The sequence below is a fragment of the Triticum dicoccoides genome, chromosome 2B, assembly GCF_002162155.2.
Source record: "Triticum dicoccoides isolate Atlit2015 ecotype Zavitan chromosome 2B, WEW_v2.0, whole genome shotgun sequence".
In the NCBI taxonomy this organism is placed as follows: domain Eukaryota; kingdom Viridiplantae; phylum Streptophyta; class Magnoliopsida; order Poales; family Poaceae; genus Triticum; species Triticum dicoccoides.
Window position 1 is genome coordinate 408,161,984 of NC_041383.1, and position 22,822 is coordinate 408,184,805.

At 47.1% G+C, this 22,822-nt stretch overlaps 1 long non-coding RNA gene across 1 annotated transcript; it reads right to left on the minus strand.

Moving 5' to 3' along the window:
• Positions 1-20,938: 20,938 nt before the first annotated feature.
• Positions 20,939-22,135, minus strand: LOC119367773. Its single transcript, XR_005176430.1, has 3 exons — positions 21,962-22,135; positions 21,487-21,610; positions 20,939-21,166 (listed from the first exon to the last, which is right to left on the minus strand). It is a non-coding gene; the product is annotated as an uncharacterized LOC119367773 (long non-coding RNA).
• Between the last annotated feature and the right edge of the window lie 687 nt (positions 22,136-22,822).

A 22,822-nucleotide genomic window follows, 5' to 3' on the forward strand; every position in this document is an offset into this window, starting at 1 on the left:
AGAAGGTAGCAATCGACCTGCGCCTTGCCGTCCTTGCAGAGCGCACATTGTATTAAATACTTAGGCGAGTACTTGGACTGCAGCTAAGCCTCCGAGTGGGAGGCTGGCTCGCCACTCGGTAGGATTTTAAATACTTAGGCGAGTACTTGGACTGCAGCTAAGCCTCTGAGTGGGAGGCTGGCTCGCCACTCGATAGGATTTTAAATACTTAGGTGAGTACTTGGACTGCAGCTAAGCCTCCGAGTGGGAGGCTGGCTCACCACTCGGTAGGATTTTAAATACTTAGGCGAGTACTTGGACTGCAGCTAAGCCTCTGAGTGGGAGGCTGGCTCGCCACTCGATAGGATTTTAAATACTTAGGTGAGTACTTGGACTGCAGCTAAGCCTCCGAGTGGGAGGCTGGCTCACCACTCGGTAGGATTTTAAATAATTAGGCGAGTACTTGGACTGCAGCTAAGCCTCCAAGTGGGAGGCTGACTCGCCACTCGGTAGGATTTTTTTCTTAAACTTAGGAGAAACGGATTCGCAGCTAAGCCCCCGAGTGGGAGGCTGGCTCACCACTCGGCAGGGATTTTTTTACAAACTTAGGCGAAACGGATTCACAGCTAAGCCACCCACTGGGGGGATTTTTTACGTAAACAAAAGTAACAACAATCACTGGGAAAATTATAACACTCTTGTCTTTGAGAAACAAACTACATAAGTACTTTTATTACATCTCATCCGAGTGAATACTTAAGTATAAAAGGGGCGGAGCAGCTCCGCGTTCCAAGCTCTTGGCTCATCAATCTGGCGATCGACATTGTAAAGACGGTACGCTCCATTGTGGAGGACTTTGGTGACAATGAAGGGACCTTCCCAAGTAGGAGCAAGCTTGTGTGGCTTCTGTTGATCCACTCGGAGAACCAAATCTCCTTCTTGGAAGTCTCGACTATTCACGTTTCTGGCATGGAATCGATGCAAGTCCTACTGATAGAAGTCGACTGGATCATGGCCATCTCTCTTTCTTCTTCTAGAAGGTCGACTGCATCCTGTCGGGCTCGCTCTGCTTCATCTTCAGTGTAGAGTTTGACTCGGGTGCATTGTGAAGCAGGTCACTCGGCGGGACTGCTTCAGCTCCATAGACCAGGAAGAACGGAGTTCTCCCAGTCAACCGATTAGGAGTGGTCCTTAATCCCCAAAGAACTGATGGAAGTTTGTCGACCCATGCGCCTGCTGCGTGTTGGAGATCGCGCATCAGTCGGGGTTTCAGTCCTTTGAGAATTAGTCCATTTGCTTGTTCTGCTTGTCCATTCGACTGGGGGTGAGCGACTGAAGCATAGTCGACTCGTGTGCCTTGAGATGCGCAAAAGGCTTTGAATTTGTCAGAATCAAAGTTTGACCCATTATCAGTGATGATGCTATGCGGAACTCCATATCTAAATACCAACTCTCTGATGAAGCTGATAGCAGTGCCAGCATCCAGATTCTTGATAGGCTTAGCTTCAATCCATTTGGTAAACTTGTCGACTGCTACTAGCAAGTGAGTGAAGCCGCTCCTGCCAGTTCTCAGTGGTCCAACCATATCTAACCCCCAAACAGCAAAGGGCCGGACGAGTGGAATGGTCTTCAAGGCTAAGGCGGGTTTGTGCGATAGATTGGAATAAAACTGACATCCTTCACACTTGTCGACTATCTCCTTTGCCATTTCATTTGCTCTTGGCCAGTAAAATCCCGCTCGGTATGCTTTAGCCACAATGGTCCGAGAGGATGCATGATGACCACAGGTCCCCGAGTGGATATCGTCAAGGATTATCCGACCTTCTTCTGGTGTTATACATTTCTGATCGACTCCGGTCGCGCTTTCTCTGTACAACTGTCCCTTTATCACGGTAAAGGCTTTGGATCAACGGACGATCTGTCGAGCTTCTTCTTCATTCTCTAGGAGCTCTTTCCTTAGGATATACGCGATGTACGACTCTGTCCAGTCGGGAGTGATGACCAAAACTTCCATGATCAGGTCGACCACAGCTGGAACTTCAACTTCAGTCGGATCTGTGACACTTTTTGGCTGTGGAGCTTCTTCGGTGAAAGGATCCTCTTGAACTGATGGAGTATGGATGTGTTCCAAAAACACATTACTGGGAATGGCTTCTCTCTTGGAACCTATCTTTGCCAAATCATCAGCCGCTTGATTTTTCAGTCGGGGTATATGTTGGATCTCTAACCCCTCAAATTTCTTCTCTAGCTTTCTCACTGCATTGCAGTAACCAGTCATGGCTGGACTTCTGACGTCCCACTTCTTCATCACCTGATTAACCACCAAATCTGAGTTGCCATAGACCATGAGGCGACGGACGCCGAGTGAAATGGCCATACGCAACCCATACAAAAGTGCTTCGTATTCTGCTTCGTTGTTGGAGGAATCAAAGTGGATCTAGATCACATATCTGAGCTTATCTCCTCGGGGGGAAACCAACACTACCCCAGCACCGGAACCATTCAGCATCTTAGAACCATCAAAGAACATGGTCCAGTGCTCCGAGTGAACTTGAGTCGGTAGTTGCTGTTCAATCCACTCGGCGATGAAATTTGCTACTGCTTGGGACTTGATGGCTTTCTTTGCCTCAAATTTGATATCAAGGGGAAGGAGTTCAATCGCCCATTTCGCCACTCGACCAGTTGCATCTCTGTTGTGCAGAATCTCTGACAATGGGGCGTCGCTGACGACTGTAATGGAATGGTCAGAGAAGTAATGAGCAACCTTCTTCGTGGTCATATAAATCCCATATACAAGCTTCTGATAATGAGGGTATCTTTGCTTTGATGGGGTCAACACTTCAGAAAGATAATATATTGGGCGCTGAACTTTGAAGGCTTTTCCTTCTTCTTCCCGCTCGACTGTAAGTACTGTACTGACGACTTGTCCGGTGGCTGCAAAGCAGCAAAGGCTCTTTGCTGATTGGGGCAGCAAGCACCAGCTGGGTGGAGAGCAGAGCTTTTAGTTCTGCAAACGCTGCATCAACTTCTGGAGTCCACTCGAACTTGTCTGACTTCTTCATCAGTCGGTAAAGAGGCAATGTCTTTTCACCGAGACGAGAGATGAATCGACTTAAAGCGGCCAAGCATCCAGTGAGCTTCTGGACATCATGCACACGCACAGGGCGTTTTATTCGGAGTATAGTGCCCACCTTTTCTGGGTTGGCGTCGATTCCTTGTTCGAAAATGAGAAAACCGAGTAACTTTTCGCCAGGAACTCCGAATGTGCACTTTGATAGATTAAGCTTGATATCATACCTCTTGAGATTGGAAAATGTTTTAGCGAGGTCAGTCAACAGGTCAGAACCCTTCCATGATTTGACCACAATATCATCCATGTACGCTTCCACATTCCGACTGATTTGAGTGAGCAAACACTTCTGAATCATCCTCATGAACGTGGCTCCGGCATTTTTAAGGCCGAATGGCATGGTGACATAGCAGAAGCACCCGAATGGAGTGATGAAAGTTGTTTTAATCTCGTCGGGTCCATACAGACGGATCTGATGGTAACCGGAATAGGCGTCTAAAAAAGACAGGCGCTCACATCCTGCAGTTGAGTCGACTATTTAGTCGATGCGGGGAGAGGAAAATGATCTTTCGGGCAGGCCCGATTGATATGTTTGAAGTCAATGCACATACGAAGTGACTTGTCCTTCTTGTGGACCATGACAACATTGGCGAGCCACTCGGACTGGTAAATCTCTCGGATAAACTCCGCTGCTAAGAGCCGCGCCACCTCCTCGCCAATGGCCTTTCTCTTCTGGATGGTGGACCGTTGAAGATGTTCCTTGACAGGTTTTACTTTTGAGTCGACTCACAGGCGATGCTCAGCCAGCCCCCTGGGAACACCGGGCATGTCAGCAGGCTTCCATGCGAAGATGTCCCAGTTCTCACGGAGGAACTGGATGAGCGCTTCTTCCTATTTGGATTCGAGTGTTGTAGGGATATGAGTCGGAGCAGCACTGGGGTTGGTTGGGTGAATGTGAACGGGCTTCGTCTCACCGGACGACTGAAACACTGACTCTGTAGCGGGCTTCTTGGCTCGCAACAAATCACTCAGGTCTGCAGTTTTCTGGTATTCCTGCAGCTCTACCACTGCCATCTGAGCATCGGTGATCTTTGAGCCCTTCTGAAAGCACTCTTCCACCTTCTTCCGATTGCCAGTAATAGTGATCACACCTTTGGGACCAGGCATCTTCATTTTGAGGTACACATAACATGGTCGAGCCATGAAACGTGCATAAGCTGGCCTGCCCAAAATAGCATGATAAGCACTCTGGAAATCCACCACTTCAAATGTCAACTTTTCTTTGTGGTAATTCTTGGAATCACCGAAGACTACATCAAGAGCAATTTGGCTGAGTGACTCAGACTTCTTCCCGGGAATGACTCCATGGAAACTCATGTTGCTGGTACTGAGTCTGGACATCGGAATGCCCATCCCTTTCAATGTTTCTGCATATAATATATTCAGGCCACTGCCACCATCCATCAAGACTTTAGTCAGTCGAGTGCCTTCGGTGACTGGGTCGACCACCAAAGCTTGCCTCCCACGGGTGGCTATGTGTGTCGGATGATCGGACTGGTCGAACGTGATGGCAGTTTGCGACCACTTCAGATAACTGGGTGTCATCGGAGCAACCATATTCACCTCTCGGTTGATAACTTTCAATCGACTTTTGCTTTCAACATCAGCAAAAATCATCAGGGTGGAATTGACTTGGGGATATCCATCATCACTATCTTCTTTGTCCTCAACTTTGTTCGACTCCTTTTCCTTATCTTTGGGTTGTTTCCCCTGGAATTGCTAGATCAAGAGCCAACACTGTCAAGTGGTATGTTTCGGGTAAATGAATTTACCCTCCTCATCTTTCTTCGTGTGGATGTGGCACAGAAAATCCATCACATCATTTCCTTCCTTGTCCTTCACCTTCTTAGGGTTCCAAGATCCTTTGGGCTTCCCTTTAAACTTTCCTTGAGTTACGGCCAAGGCTTCTCCAGGAGCAGCTGGCTCGGCTTTCCGCTTCTGCTTTCGACTGGAGTTCCCTCCCCGGTTTCACGAGTGGTTGCCTTGTACTTGCCACTCCGGAGCCGATCCTCTTCTTCACCATTGGCATACTTGGTGGCAATCTCCATCATTCGACTCAGGGTAATGTCTCCTGTCCGACCGAATTTCAAACTTAACTCTCTGTTCTTAACGCCTTCCTTGAAGGCACAGACTGCCTGGTGATCAAATACATTCTCCACCGTGTGATGCAATGTGATCCACCTCTGGATGTAATCCCTCAGAGTCTCATTCGACTTTTGCACACAAACCTGCAGCTCCATCAACCCTGCTGGTCGCTTGCAAGTTCCTTCAAATGTTCTGACAAACATTCGGGCAAGATCTTCCCAAGTGTAAATGTTGCTAGGTGCCAACTGATTCAGCCATGCTCTGGCCGAGCCCTCCAACATAAGAGGTAGGTGTTTCATGGCCACCTCATCATTGCCGCCGCCAATCTGAACAGCCACTCGGTAGTCCTCGAGCCAAGTATCGGGCTTGGACTCGCCGGTGAAATTACTAACTCCAGTTGCCAACCTGAAGTTGGGAGGAATCACCGCGGCCCTGATGGCTCTGCTAAAACACTCTGGTCCTGAGACGTGAACTCTTCTTCTGGTGGGCACATCTCTGTCATGGCCTTCTCGATGAGCTCTGTTCCGATCGACCAAACCTTGAACGATAATGGACCTCGCATCAAAGCCTGGTTCTCTGGGGTCGACTGGAACCCTTCGCCCAACACTGTGCTAGCGTCTATCATCTTGCTGTCGAGGAGCGTACGACCCACCTCTTGGGGGAGGAGTGGGCACTCAACGTTGATCATCACAATCGAATTGGTCATCATACTGATCACGCCAACCTCCACGTCCCTCACGCCTCGGGGGCGATCTCGGGCTATGGGCTGACTGGACTATATTCACAACGACGGATCTGCTGTGAATCCTGTTTCGCGACTGCGATACAGCTAAATTTTGATCTCATGCTGCCCGGAGTAAATCTCTGATCTGCATCAAGCCTCTGCCAGCCTCTGACTGAGAGGGCTGAATCGACTCTGCTATACGGGCTGCAGCTGCTAGATTCTGAATCGGAGTACGATATACCTGAGTCGGTGGTGGAAAGAGTTGACGCCGACTGGAGTCTGGGACCCGTTGCTGTGCACGCTCGTCGAGTGCTCGCTGGAGGTTCTCCAGTCGAGTGCACTTAGCCAAGTTGGCCAAACGCGCGTCCTCTAAGGCACGAGCCTCGGGGGTTTCTCCAGCGATAGGAGTATGCAGCGCATCCATGTTCCGGCGGCGAAGATCTTCCCTTTGTAGCGACGTGAGGGGCTCGGGCTGATATTCTTCATGGGCATGCGCCGGATCGCCTCCGCCATCATCTCTGTCAGTGCGGGGAAAACCGGGAGGACTGTGTGGTCCATTGACCATTAGAACCTCCGCCGTCGGATCACTGCTGTCGCACTCAGATGCAGTCTCTAAGGAGCCAGTCGACAAGTCGAACAGGCCATAGAGAGATTCGTCGGGCTCGATCGCCGCGACTTGGGGAGTGGCCGACTGGCGAGCCACCGTGTGCCTCACCCACCGCTGAAGCCTCGACCGACCAGAGCGCTCGCGCCGGCAGGAGACAGGAAGGGAGGATGACACAGGGGTCGACCGATACAGGGTCGACGGTTGCCGCAGGAGGACGCCACGGACGCATGCATGGAAGTGCGTCGCCCTGCGGACGGGGAGCGCGTTGATGTCGAGTGGAGCCTCCTGAAGCCAAGCGGAGTCGTCGGTGATGAACGTCAGCGCGCCGAGACGGATCTCGCGGCCCTCAACCAAAACTTCTCCTGAAACCATGATGAAGGAGATCGGAACAATCGCAACTTCTCCAATAGGTCGCTAAGACACCTGCCCCAAGGTGGGCGCCAACTGTCGTGGTTCTAAGTCTGACAGTAGAATAGGGGGGTAGGAATGGAGAGGCAAGATCCTAGATATGGAGTAGTTGTATACGCAAGATGTTTTACAAGTTCAGGCCCTTCTCGGAGGAAGTAACGGCCCTACGTCTCGGAGCCCGGAGGCGGTCGACTGTATTATGTGTGTATGAGTTACAGGGGTGCGAACCCTTTACACTGAGGAGGAGGGTGGCTTATATAGAGTCCGCCAGACCCCTCCGGCCCTCAGTTATGCAGGGTTTAAAGTACATTAAGATCTGGCGTTACTGGTAATGCCATACATAAAGTGCTATGATGACCATAAAGACTACTTAATGACCGACCGTTTGTGTGCAGAGTGACTCTAGATCTCCTGGTGGTTGAGTGAGTGGCTTCATGGTCGAGTGTCTTCGAGTTCGTTGAGTGTCTTCGAGTTCGTCGAGTGGAATCCTTCCAGATCGACTGAAAGGTAGTTTCTTCTAGAGATGTCCTTGGGGAGGGTATCTTGGACAGGTCCATGACCCTATCCTAGGTACATGGCTTCATCAGTTGAGACCCGCATCCTCGGTGGTTTCCGGACACTTTATTCGTGATCCTAAGAACAATCCATACATCTTTTCGAGCGTCATGCCGAAGAATTGTTGAACAGTTCGTGGTCCTTCCAGGTTGAACTCCCACATACGGAAAGATCGACGTTGGCATGGCAGGACCCGATGAACTAGCATAACTTGCATTACCTTGATAAGACCGACGTCCCTCTTGAGGAGATCTCGAATGCTGCTTTGCAATGTCAGCACATCATTAACTGGCCCCCAGTCCAGCCCCTTGTTGACCCATGATGTCAGTTGGGGCGGAGGGCCCGAGAGAAAGGCGGGGGCGGCCGCCCACTTTGTACCTCGGGGAGCTGTGATGTAAAACCACTCCCGTTGCCATAAATTGGACACCTCTGGGAAGGAACCCTTTGGCCATGGGGCATAGACGCCTTTGCTTATTATAGCACCTCCGCTCTCTGTGTGCCGCCCATCGATCATCTCCGGCTTCACATCGAAGGTCTTGAGCCATAAGCCGAAGTGTGGGGTGATGCGGAGGAAGGCCTTGCACACGACGATAAATGACGAGATGTGAAGGATGGAATCTGGAGCTAGATCATGGGAATCTAGCCATAATAGAACATGAGCCCTCTCATGAAGGGATCAAGACTAAAACCTAGCCCTCGGAGGAAGTGGGAAACAAATACGACACTCTCGTTGGGTTTGCGAGTGGGGATGACCTGCCCTTGAGCAGGCAGCCTGTGCGGGATTTCGGCGGTGAGATACCTGGCCTCCCTAAGCTTCTTGATGTCCTCCTCTGTGACAGAGGAGGCCATCCACCGGCCTTGAAGGTTGGATCCGGACATGGTTGAAGGTCCGAAGCACTTAGCTTGAGCCTTGGGTGTTGGAACTCGAGGCAAAGGAAGGGAAGGATCGAGCATGGGAAGAAAAGGACAGGCCTTGGCCCCTTTATAAAGAGGACGAATATCAAGCGTCCCCCGTGTGGCTGTTTGGAACTTGCCTAAAATCGAGCAGTCATATTAACAAGCGCGGTTGGGTTACCCACACTCGTATTGATGAGAATCCCGTGATAAGGGGACACGATCTCTGCTTCGACAAGACGTGCCAAGGAAACCGCCTCGCAATATGTGCAGTAGCTGGTTGGGAAAAACGATTCGAATAATGGCCGTGCCGTGGCGTGATGTCATGCTATGAAAAGTTGTCAGCAGATAAGATTTGTGAAATATTGTGCTCTCTACGGTGGTATGTGGAATTTGTTTTGCAGAGCCGGACACGATCCTTGTGTTCAAAATCTTCTATGGAGTATTCAGAGAAGGAACCCGCCTTGCAATGCCGAAGACAATCTGTGCGCCGGACACATCGTCATTGAAGCCTCGTTCAGGGGCTACTGAGGAAGTCCAGGATTAGGGGGTCCTCGGAGAGCCGGACTATATACTTTGGACGGACTCTTCGACTATGAAGATACAAGATTGAAGTCTTCGTCCCGTGTCCGGATGAGACTCTCCTTTGCGTGGAAGGCAAGCTTGGCAATTCGGATATGTAGATCTCCTTCTCTGTAACCGACTCTGTGTAACCCTAGCCCCCTCCGGTGTCTATATAAACCGGAGGGTTTAGTCCGTAGGACAACAACAATCATATCATAGGCTAGCTTCTAGGGTTTAGCCTCTACGATCTCGTGGTAGATCAACTCTTGTAATACTCATATCATCAAGATCAATCAAGCAGGAAGTAGGGTATTACCTCCATCAAGAGGGCCCGAACCTGGGTAAACATCGTGTCCCCCGCCTCCTGTTACTATTAGCCTTAGACGCACAGTTCGGGACCCCCTACCCGAGATCCGCCGGTTTTGACACCGACAACAATTGAGATGCTTGTGGTCCTTTGGCAAGTGGCGAGATGCACAGGTGCCGAGGACTTTGCCAGAGGAGCTGAGGGTTTTGCGACCTGAGGAATTAGAGCAGCTTGCGGAATATGCTGTGAGGGCATAGATGAGATTGGCCGTGAGAGCATTGCTGAACTTGGCCGTGAGGCCATTGCTGAGGAAGTTGGTTTGCATGCAGGCTTCTTAGGCATAACCTTCTTGCTTGTGGAGGCCTCAGCAGCTACAACAGCTGAGTCTTCATTGAATTTCCTCACTACTTCTTTGGCTTGTTTGGCCAACTTGGCTTGTCGCTTGGCCCATTCATCAGCATAGTCCTCACCGCGCTTGATGCTAGTGGGATCAGCAATTTTGCCAGGTGCCAATGGAGGTCTTGGGCATGGAGGGTTTAGAGCAAATTTCTTCATGTGCTTTGGAGTAACATATATGTACTCCCTCCATTCCCGTGCCCATCTTCGCTCAATTTTCTGTATGCGCACCCAGCGCTCATTCTTTGTTTCCTTCCCATGAGTTGCCACACCTTGTGCGTAATACCCTGCATAGATGTCAATAGGGATCTCAAAAGCAGTGTTGACTTCCAGTTTCTTCCCTCCCTTCTGAGGTTTCCTGCCATCAGCCATTTTCTTCAGCTGAGGGTTTTGAACTATTGAGTTCTTTGAAGAAGTATGCAGATTTTCTTCGAGGAACGCTACGAATGAGTTAAGTTGATGAGAACCTAGTGATTCAGCAGCAGACATGTGTACCTGTGAACAGAGTATAGGTGCGAAGAATTTGAAGAGGTCATATGCGTTCTCAGAGGTTTTTGCAAACTGGAACAAGTTTGAGGAAATTGACCAGATATGTCTTGAAGAATTTCACTAAGCGTTCTTTGACTTAGGTTCTAGAGTTGTGTGGATTGTGAAATTCACACAATTGAGGAATCTTGAGGAAAAACATCACTTAGAGAAACAGATCAAGAACAGTTGATTGTGTGAGGTGTTTAGAGTGTGGAGGTTGAAGAATAAACACCTTTTGAAGATTTTATGAGAATCATCAGAATCAACAAAGGCAGTAAAAGTAACTTTTAATTACCCTTGACGAAGAACACGACGAACTGATATTGTAGATTGGAAGTTCGTCAGTCCAGATCTTCCACGCCCTAACTTGGTAGAGGAAGACAACTACGGCGGCGACGGAGTGAAGATTTCCGCGGTCGGCGCGAGTACGACGGCGATGAGGTCGAGGCAGTGAAGCTCTTCCTTACCGGCGATGATGAAGGTAGCGGCGGCGTTAGGGCTTGAGAGCTCGAGCGAGGGGAGTGAGTTCGAGCGGGGTAAATGCAGTCTAACGAGGGTGAGGGGTATTTATTGACGAGGTGAAAAACCGCTCGCCCGAGGAAAATGGACGAACGTGCCCCTGACCCTTCAAATCCTAGCGACACGTGTCACCCACATACAGTGAGGTGGAGATCATGTGAGATCGTGGGTGAATAGATAAATCTTATCGCGGGATGTGTAACGGTTTGAGCGGCAAAGGCTGAAAATTCAAATAAGAATATTTTAATGCTTCGTTCGCAAATTCTTCGGCTGACAAGGACATAGTGAAGATTGAACGGGTTTCAAATAGAACGCACATGAAGAATTTGTGAACAGATTGGGTTGAGTTTAGCATAGAAGGGAAAAGGGTCCGATCACATTCACTTAGCAGAAAAGGCAACTTGAAGAATTAGCAATAAGTGAATGTTGTAGAGGACATAAAAACTCAAGTATATATATAGTCAATGAAGAACAACGACGGAAAGAGTGAAGACAATGCAAAGTTGAAGAAATTGAACAACTGAGGAATTTGAAAAATGAAGAAAAACTCAAATTGAAGATTTTCAACTTTGGTTGGTGGCGTAACCCACCGTATAAGAATGATGATTTCAGACACCGCGTACAATAGTCGTGGGGTTCTGAGAATCAAATTTTTCATTAATTTCTTCACACTTAGAGGGTTAGTCTTCATTGATTGAAGAAAAATTTTACTTCGTGTGTTGCACATCTAAGTCATCAAATTTGTATAAGTGTTAGGATGTGTGTCCTTTTCAAAGAACATTTGAAGATTCTAAGATATTTAGCTCACACTACAACTTGCTAAATCTCTTCTCATCCAAGGGCTTTGTGAAGATATCGGCCAGCTGGTCTTCAGTATTTGCGTGGTCGATGGAGATGTCGACCTTCAACACATGGTCACGAAGAAAATGATGACGAATCTGGATGTGCTTTGTCTTCAAGTGCTGAGGAAGTCCGGGATTAGGGGGTCTTCGGATAGCCGGACTATATACTTTGGTCGGACTGTTGGACTATAAAGGTACAAGATTGAAGACTTTGTCCCGTGTTCAGATGGGACTCTCCTTTGCGTGGAAGGCAAGCTTGGCAATTCGGATATGTAGATCTCCTTCTCTGTAACCGACTCTGTGTAACCCTAGCCCCCTCCGGTGTCTATATAAACTGGAGGGTTTAGTCTGTAGGACAACAACAATCATAATCATAGGCTAGCTTCTAGGGTTTAGCCTCTACGATCTCGTGGTAGATCAACTCTTGTAATACTCATATCATCAAGATCAATCAAGCAGGAAGTAGGGTATTACCTCCATCGAGAGGGCCCGAACCTGGTAAACATCGGGTCCCCCACCTCCTATTACCATTAGCCTTAGACGCACAGTTCGGGACCCCCTACCCGAGATCCGCCGGTTTTGACACCGACATTGGTGCTTTGATTGAGAGTTCCACTGTGCCGTCGCGATAAGGCTTGATGGCTCCTTCAATCGCCTTCAACGACGCGGTCCAGGGTAAGGTTTTCCTCCCCAGACAGATCTTCGTATTCGGCGGCTTCGCACTGGGGGCCAACTCGCTTGGCCATCTGGAGCAGATCGATAGCTATGCCCCTGGCCATCAGGTCGGGTTTGGACGCTTGAATTATACTGCCGACATCCGCGGAGACTTGATCTCCAACGGATTCGAGCCCATGTCAGGTGCGCCGGACAGTTACGACGAGCACGACTTAGATCTGCCATCGGGCGGTGTTCAGGAGATCACGCCTGCGGCTGCCCCGGCCTTCAATCCGGAGCAGATCGTGCCATCCGAGGACGGGTGGATGGACCCCGCCACGGAAGTCGCACACTCATCGGCGCTAGAGCCGAACACGGACTTCACATCCAAAGAAATCTGTGTCATCGGACCCTCGGACTCGTCTCCGGCCACAGGCTCCGAACTGCGTACGTCCGTGCCTATCAAATCTGATTGGGCACCAATCATGGAGTTTACCTCCGCAGATATCTTTCAGCACTCGCCTTTGGGCGACGTGCTAAATTCATTGAGGCCTCTCTCTTTGTCAGGAGACTCCTGGTCGAACTATGTCCGGCTGGAGTGGGAAGCGAACGACGTAGAAATTCGTTCCCCACCCACCACCCACTTAATAGTCACTGTCGATGACTTAACCGACATGCTTGACTTCAACTCCGAAGACATCGACGGTATGGATGACGATGCAGGAGAAGAACAGGAACCACCGCCCACATGACGCTGAACAGCCACCTCATCATATGATATATATATATATATATATATATATATATATATATATATATATATATATATATAGGACAGGGCTATTTTGGTACTAATAACAGAATAATATTTTGTTACCCTCGGCCCTATAAGGCGCGCCCATCCAAAAAAAGTAAACTGCCCGACTCCTCCCCGCAGATCCTCCACACCACCTCCTCCCCGAGCCTGCTGCCGGCCGCTTCCTCCCCACCGCGCCGCCGCCGAACCTCCTCCCCCCATGCGCCGCCGCCCGGCCTACTCCCCACCGTGCCGCCGCTCGACCTCCTACCCCACACACCGCCGCCCGGCCTACTCCCCTCCGCGCCGCCGCTCGGCCTCCTCCCACCGTGCCTCCGGCAGGCCTCCTCCCCACCGTGCCGCCTCCCGGCCTCCTCCTCGAGCGCGCTGCCGCCCGGCCCTATCCCCATCGCCGGTAGCGTCTCCATTCAGCTCCGGCCGCCGCCCTCCCTCCGACCACCATGGCTCCAACTACTCATTCACGCAAGCAGGAGCCCCCCTGATTCGGCTGTCCTCCTCCACTCTCTGGATCAAGTTCGTCCCTATAGACCCCCTGCTCCTGCGCGTCTCCGTCCCTTCTCCATCTCCCACCAAATGTGCTTCCAGGTTGTGCCTGCAAGTAGTCATGGAGACTTTCTTTCTCCATAGTCTGTGATTTGGATTACTGCAAGTAAAAAGTTCACTATGTGAGAAGGAGTCAGTGCAATATACTGTAGGTAAGATGTTCGTCTTTTGTGTGACCAAAAAATTTCATCTTCTAAAGGTTGAAGACAAATGGGCTATGAAGCTTTAGATAAAAATGATTTGTTTTTGTATCTATATTCTAGTATTCAGCGTGAGCAGAAAGTTTGCTGCTCCGCCTCTAGCCATCGGTAGTTCATTGTCAGTACAGGCTCTAAAACTACTCAGTACAGTCCGTTCACCGCTGACACACGAGGTCGTTCAACCTCGCAATGATGAGGTCTGGACTTTCCCCTGCCTCTTTTTATGTAGCATTTTCTGAAAATATCACACTTTCAAGTGCCTCAAGAGTTCAAAAGTCTAAACAAATAAAAGCTGAAACTAAAGTTCAGGAACTGTTTCCTTCAGAAATTGAACTGTTGTAAAGATTGTAAATTGAAGTGTTCGTTCTTCTAGGTACTGGCACTACAAAATACAAACACACTCAGTTTCAATTAATTATTTTAGTTCAGTTCAATTTCTTGTTTTAGTTTAGGTCAATTCTTATCTTAAGTTTCAGCTTGGTTCAATTCTTATTTTACACTTCAATTCAGTCCAAGCTTTGGCAGATGACGGCCATGCCAAATCTGTAGTGGCAACAGGAGGGTCAAGTCATTGTGGTTGGAGGAAGGCGCCCTGCTGCTGCTCTACATTAGATACAAGCGCCGCATCGAGCGGTTGTCCTCTACTATGGCACACGAATAGCTACTGCTGCATCGGTATGTGTGTGCTGCCGCATCAGTACGTGTGCTGCCGCATCAGTATTGAAACTCTACCTCGGACGAGCCCATGCGGGAACCATGGCCTTCACCACGTTTGGTCGTCTCCGTCCTCATTATCTTTTGTACAATGTGTTGTCGACTCCTTCGTTTCAAGCCCGTTTCTGGCCGACCACATACTACTTGAACTGATGAGCTTGAACTACGTGTGTTGCTAGCCATTTTGTGTTACTTGAACGGCCGCCCTTGCATCATCAAAATCTTGATTTACTGGGCAAGGCATGTCACGCAGGGTAGTTGGAAGGGAGGGGAAGCTCGTTGCCTTGCCATGGTTCCAGCGGGAGCCGGGCGGGCTGGTGTACACAGAGGATAGAGACCCTGGCCAACTCCATTGATCTTCTCAGTAAATGCTCCACTGGTAACTCCATTCGAAGTTTTGTCAAGTTTGATTGCCATGCTCTAGCCTCACATCACATTTTTTTCCAGTTCTGCTCGTATTGTAAGTTTGTTGAAACCTACCTAATATATAGCTAATTCAACATCCGACATATCTGCTGTATTTGTGTGCCCACACCCTCATATGCTTGTACAAAAAAGAAAATGAATGTTAGAGTGGGTGATTAAAAAACTCAATGTTCTTCTGTTATTCGAGTAGGCACCTGAAAAAAAATGTTCACCTTGGTTAGATGAACCAAATGGGTTGTGTAGTTCTTCTGTTATTTGAGGAGGCACCTAAAAAAATAGACAAAATAAATAAGATGGCAGTAACAACCAGGTTGACTTTTTGTAATTTTCTGTGTACGATTGCAGTACTTTTTGTAAGAAAACACATGGTACTTTGTAAAAAAAACATTCCGAAACTATTTGGACTGACCGTTCAGTTGGCAGCGTTCATGCTGCTGCCAATGTGGTCGTTGGGGATAGTCAATTGGAAGATCTGTAGCTCCTCAGTCCAACTTATTGCTTAGCTGCCGGTCACTCAAAAAAGAGTAGCGTGCAGGACACCCCGTGCTCCGCCCCCTGATCCGGCATTTTTGGTATGAATTTGATGAATCTTCTTGATGCTCTGTTCTTATCCATCTAGAGATTTCTGCTCATGTTGCCTGTTTGTATTGCTTCTACTTGTTTCGTTCCTGCATGCATGTATCAGTTTCAATGTTTTGAGATGGCTATGTCTAGCTTACTTCCAACTCTGAAGCTTTACATGCATATTTGCGGATGGGATTTTCAGGTACTAGTTTGGAACTGTATCTAACCCATACTAAAATGTTTCAGCAGTTCAATAGGGGCGCGGGGTTCAGTTCGGGATGATGAGCCAGGCAGCTGGCCTTCGCATCACGAACTGGTGTCTCAGTACAACCCTACGCTACAAGGCATGCGTACATCCACTTCATGTGTTAGTAAAAAGTATTGTGCATTTGCTTGGCAGCTTTGCACTCTAGATACATCACTTGGTAAATCAAAAATATTTTGTTGTTCACTTTTTGTGTTTTTTTCAATAATTCTCATGCTTTCTTTCGTGAGGGCTACAAATCATAGTGCTTAAAATACCAATGGGTCCGTCATACTTGAATTAAAAAAGTTATAGGAGAAAAGTACCCTATTCCATTACTTTGAGAAGTACAAGTACACCTTTCGAAATAGTACAGTGCAGACCCGGTGTTGCCCTGCATAAATGGAGTCTTTAGCTCACCATGCTACCTCCTCCCGCCGGTGGGGCTCCGTCGTTGCAGCGCCCCAGCCATTCACTGCTGCCAAACCAGGCCGTTCAACAGACAACGCCGAGCTGTTCGACACCGCAGCTCGGGAGGCTACCTGTTTTGCTGTCGATCCCGTCCTCGGTGTCCATGAGCGCGAACACGTTGTATCCGGTGGCGAGATGAAGGCCACCTGTGATCCCTGCTTCCCGTCATCATCTCCACCTCGTGTGAGTTCACTACCGAGAACAAGCACGACCACCTACAGTTCCTGGTTGTAGCCTTGGCCACCCCTCGGCCACGAGCTCGTCCACCATGGTTACTGGCAGTCATCCAAGTGGAGCGCGGACATCCGTCCAAGTAGAATCGCGGCCACCATCTTCACCAAGCGCTGCACGGTCGTCCATGTTGAGCACACACAATAGTACAAGCTGATGTATGATCACCGATGGATTCCGCATCTTTTATATTAGTTTGAATTATGCAAGCCAATTCTATGGAAGCTTGCTGGTGATGCGGCCAGCATGCTTTCAATAATAACGGCGACCACAAACAGCATTGGCAGCCAGCACATGCACTACATGCTCGACTGCTGCACACTACCGCCATGGACATAAACAACACAGATTTTTTTAGCAGTTTGGCAAAAATAGAAGTTTGATATCAGTTCACCATTGAGAGGTAGTAAGTGTGGAGCAGAAAAATTGTAGCAGTTCAGCAAAAAAAAGTTTACATGTACAAATGCTGCAGCAATCAGTAGAAGGCCACTTGATTTACTGTCTAATCTTGGATATAAATCCAATATCCTCAGTTTGCGATGGCAGGTCACTCGTATGACGGGTCCACGACGTATGTTTCAGAAGATCAGTACCATCATAACAAAAAAGTTAGGTTTTAAGTTATGAATAAGATATAACAAAAAAGTTCATAAAAAACCAGAACACCCGGTAGTTCTCGAATCTGGGAGTTCAGGAAAAAATGATCCAAAATGAGCATCGGGAGGGTTTGAAAAATACATCATGAGCAAGGATTTATTTCAAGCTCACTATTTCGGTTATAACTACAAAAATTGATCTATGTACTTATTCATTCTATCACTCGATAGTTCTATGGTTTTTATGATGTGAGTTGGCATGCAATAACTCTTGGTGTTCTTCCATAAACAATGAAGGGAATGCTAAAAGGAGGGTATGTTTTCCAAGCTGACATCTGCAAGCCCTCAGTAGGATAGGCAAAATGCAGAGATAAGTTTTGACCCTAAAAACGGGTAAGTTCGAAGAAACAAATTCAGTGTTATACATGCTCTGTACTAGAACTCTTGGATGATTATATTTTTCTGATGCTCTAGTGGACCTTATAATTGCTGCAGAGTTGGACTTCCTCGTATTCAAGTGCTCGCAACTAAGCTTCACTTCTAGTTTGTTTGAATTAACTGGTAAAACTGAATAATGAGATGGATGTATTAACTGGTAAACCAATGTGTTCATGTGCCTAGGTTAGCAGTTGATTCACCATTTTTTTTGCAGGTCCAGACGTCTCAAGCTGCTAAGGCCTACATCTCCCTGCCAATGTCCGATCGCCTGTGCCGACATGGTCATGGTAAGTTCGTTCGCCTAGTTCCTATGCTCGGATGAGGTCAAGCCCACTGTCATATTAATCGCCACAACCTCATATTGCTGCCACCAAGGTTTACCCTCGCTCTCTTCCCTAAATTATCTTGAAGAACATCCATTCTCCTCGCTGAACTCTTGATAGCATGTTCTAAATAAGCTTGTATTCACTACCTAAGTTACTCCAAAAGCACTTTTATTCTAATAATACGGATTTTATACTTATGGGATGTTCAAATAAACCAGTACACACGTGTGGTGTTGTTTATATAGTTTTGTAAAGAAGATCGATATGTGTAAGTTATCTGATAAAAGAAAGCAGAAAATCAACTTGCAAATTTAGGGAAACATGTGTACCTTGATAAAAGTTCACTGAATAGATGCTAGGAGGTTCATTTTGTGTTTGTGTAAATGTCTTCAGTGCTAGTGTGGAGAGCCGGTAAGTTGTACTACCAGTCTAAGCCAAGTTCAGGAGCATTGCCACTAATGGCAAGGACAAAGAACCAACGACACCAGATCATAGGTCGAAGGAGGCCGGGTCAAGGCGCCATGACTGGTTATTGTTGTATGCTGGTGTCGTGCTTGTTGATGTGGACTAGAAGATCAATATATATGCATGTTGTTTGCTTTTGACATGGTATATATAAACTATTGATACAAATTCTAGTACCTATATCACAAAAGTTCATTGCGAAAAAAATGTCAGTTCAATGGATACACTGTATCTGTTTATCACATATACTTGCAAAAGAGTTCAAAATGTTCTTCCCTTTCTGGAAATTACATGTGATTATTCATTTATTTTTGGCTTGTATGGCTGAATTTTTATTCATTTGCTCGTATCACTGGAATGCATCTTTGCTTGTATTATCTCTTGTAACACTAAGAATTTTTTTATATTGTCATGTCTTTAGGAGTGCCATGGCTGATCACAACCACCACCGCAGGCCGTTCTACGCCACCTTCGCAGGCGGTTCGTCGTAGCAGCGACCTGGATCCCACTAGTTCCCACTAGCGACATCCGTTCGAGCACGTCGGCGTTGTCCTGCAGCAACGTCGCTCAGCTACTGCACTTGGTCGAGGTCAGAGCCTTTCGAGTTGTCAAGCCCAGCCATGGCGTGCGTCCGCTGAATGACGACGGCTTCGTGTGCGTGCCTGCGTGTGCTCATGTGTTGTACTGGTGTGGGTTGTGCGTGTGCTTTTCTTATTCTAATTGTAGTTTTCACCTGGATGTTTTTCTGAGACATTCAAGTATTACTGTCTAAAAGGTGTAGTTATGAACTCACCCATGGATTCAAGTTACTCACGCTGCTGGCTCTTGGTGCTAGATGAAATGAAGTACTCTTCGTGCAAATTCCTATTTTTATTCAGTACTCTTCGTGCGAATGATTCCTGGTTGCTTCTCCTGTTCTGAACTTGTTGCTCAATTGCACAGGTATTGCAAGAGTAGTGTCTAGTCTGAAGCCAGCTACACATTCGCACATGAGTCGGTGCTCCTGAAGTGCTCTAATTAGCAATAGAAAATGACAAGGGAGTGCATCCAAAAGATAGGTGGCAAGCATACCTGCTATGGTGTGTTGATAACTGAACTGAAGGATCTTCAGTATATGAACCACAAAAAAGAGAGGTGCATCCCGTACAAACAAAGAAGTGCATGCAGTACATAAGCTCAAGATCCAATGGTTCAATTATCTTATGGTTTGGAAAAATGCTTCTCCTGCAGGTTTTTTGTTTTGCTGTAATTTTCATTTATATTATAGGATGTAACACCATCTCTAAAACAAATGCATATGTTTAGTTAAGAACTTGGTGTGGTGGGTGTACTGTTGATAATCTGAACTTGTTTCTCTCAACTACAGAAAACATGTAACCTTTGTTGTGCTGCTCTGCAATTTCTCCAGAAAATATGAATTGTTTCGGTTTAAGTACATCTTGAATCCATGTGCCATCTTGCTAAACAAATGTCAACTAGGATGCGTGTGTATGTATCAAATATGGCAGTATTTGTTCCTCACGCCAGAGTACACCAATGCAATGGTGCGGAGGCCGTACAAATTTCTTATATCTATTGCTACAAGTTCGAGTGATAAATTACTGTAAGCTCACATGTTATTGTCCAATTAGTTCAAATGATCATTGTTTTCTTCATTGAACAAAACAAAAAGAAGTACAAATATTTATTACACAAATCATGAAAAAAAATTCAAGTTGCAAACAAAAGGAAGTACATGCCTTCATTGCAAAAAATGTTCGAGTTCGAACAAAACAAAAAGAAAACATCCATCCGTTCAACTAGTGAAACCATGCAAATTCAGACCTGATGGTGTTGTCAGTTTGGACGAGAAATCAAATCTAAAATTGTAATCCCAAAAAAGATTCAGTTCTATAAGTCCATGTGTTGATAGGAGGCCGTTCAAAACATCCTCACTAGTATTTATAAATGTTGGTTGCAGTACTAGTATTTACAAATTTCTTATAATTTCCACAGGTCGAAGGTCATACACATTTCTTATTTCTATTGCTATAAGTTCAAGTGATCAAATGCTATAAGCTCGCATATTATTCTCCAATTAGTTCAAGTGATCATTGTTCAAGTGATATGAACTTATACATTGGCTCATCAAGGTAGGGTGCGTACCATACAAAAACCAGGAGCAATTTGGCAAAAAGTATTTACATCAGTTCAAACTCGAGGATATGACAAGTTCAGAGTTTTTTTACAAAAGTTCTAAGTTGACAAATAGGGAATGTTCATTCATATGTCTAAAAATTATTGAGCTTACATAAAGAGTGTGCACGACGGTTCGATGTTTGTGCAAGAAAGGAAAAAATGGTTTGTATTAAAAATGAAAACATCGATCAGTACAAATTTAAAACAACGATCAATGCAAAATAAAAGAATTGACCAGTTCATATTAAAAAATGGGTTTGAAGTAAAAACAATGAGCATTCGAAATAAAAAATGATCAGTTCAAAATAAAAGAAATGATCAGTTTGAACTAGATCAGAGAAAATAACCATTTTACTTTCCATGAATAAAATATATATATATATATATAAGTTCGAACACAGTATGATAATTCAACTACAAACAAATGATTAGTACAAATAAAAGTTTCAGAAATTGCCATGTTTTTATCACATGTTTAGATCAGAGAAAATAACCATTTTACTTTCCATGAATCACCATACTTGTTGCCGACAAATTTGCCATGAATACAATCAGCCCCGTGTAAAAGTACAATCAGGTGATTAGCAAGCCCACCCTCTCATCTGTGCGCTCCTTATTGATCCGATGGCCCACGAGTTGAGTTTCCAGATTTTCACTGAATCAGTGTTTTCGCATGATCCATGTCCCTCTGCTGGTTTCGAGTCACCCTTTAGAAGATGCATCGGCGCAGCCTCTCCAGGATCTCGCTGCACCTCCGTCCCCTGCCATGCATCAACTTCCTCTTAGCCCTGCACAGGTAAGCAATATAGTACGCGGCATCTGCTTCATGTACTGATTGAACCTATATGGCATCACAGTCTTATTGCCACAACATCCTCATAGCCCTCCACCTGATGGTAGAACAAGCACTACCAGAATCATGGTAACCCTCATATGTGCCTCAACAGAGTGGAGGCTAGGAAAAGAGGGTCCATGACATGCTGTCCATGTCGAGGGTGAACTTCACACAAAAATTGCATAACCAAAACATCGCTAGCTAGCGACAGGCACACAAGAAAGAGGTCGAGACAAGGAACTGTACCTTTTGTGAAGGAAGCTTGCTCAAACTCAGCCTTCTCGTTGTTAAATCTTTCACTCTATTATAGGCAATTCTCAACTTCTTGTTTGAGCTTCCCAACTGATTTTGTCTTCTTGACAACCTCTTCCTGAATAAGAAAGCTAACACCTTGGTAAATTCGGACACTCTGTCTACAACATAGGATTAATCAAGTTCAGCTATATCCTGACAAACAATTTATCACACAATCATGGCTATATATGTACTTCTCTTCAGTATATTTTATATCTAATTACGGATGCAAGTATGGGCTGTTGAGCGACGCACCAACCCATCTAGTTAAGTGATATTTGCGTAAAGTGAATGAACTTCTAGTGAAATATCATTGTTAAAGGAAATGGGTAGCACATCAGCCCACTTGCACCTAGACATACATTGACAAGTACTCAGAGAATATCACAGAACTATGAATAGCAGAGGTGAGAGCAAACGGGCGTACACTCAAACATATATCTTTACAGAAAACTGCAGTTTTCAACAAGATTTTTTAGTAACGGGGCATCCAACCGAACCACACCACCCTTTTTTCCTGCAAACATAAGTAAAATGAACCTCAAGAGCAAATCACTGGCGGGCTGCATTTGCACTTCCATTTATCTTCAGAAAAAACACAAAATAGAGAACTGCAGCAGACGACGGCATGAACCTCGCTGTGATTGCAGGAGGCCGTCGGGGGGCTGTTGTCATCTTCTTGTCCCTGGAACTGCCGCGACTTCCTTCTCATTGACCGTGGGCAACCGCTGCCAGAGTCGCGGACTTCTTCTTCGTGTCTGGCGGCTGGAGAGACGGAGAATACCTACAGGGGTCGGGTGTCAAATTTGGGCTTTTAAGCTGATGAACGGTCGGTGGCGTCGGGTGGACTGCAGCGTTGGGGTGAGGAACGGCCAGAACGGAGCTCCACCGGCCACCTGGACACAGGCTCGAAATCGGGAGGCTCCGGCGTCGCGCGCCTGGCCAGAACGGAGCTCCGCCTGACACCCGGCCACAGGTTCAGAATCGGGAGTCTCTCGGGCGCGCGCCCGACCGGAACAGAGCTCCGCCGGCCACCCGGCCATGGGCTCGAAAGCAGGAACCGGGCCGGCCGCTCCACTCGCTCGGGAAAGGCGGGGAGGATGAGGAGAAGGAGGAGGAGGAGGGGGAGGGGAGGGGCGTACGAGCATGAAGTCGTTCGAGTAGCTGAGGATGATGTCGTCGCCAGTGTCCGCCCTCGCGAGCGCCGCCGCCGTCACCCGCGCCCGCGCCCCGGTGCCCATCGCCGCGCCTAGGGTGGGGCCTGGGTTGCCGGGAAGAAGCTGGCGGG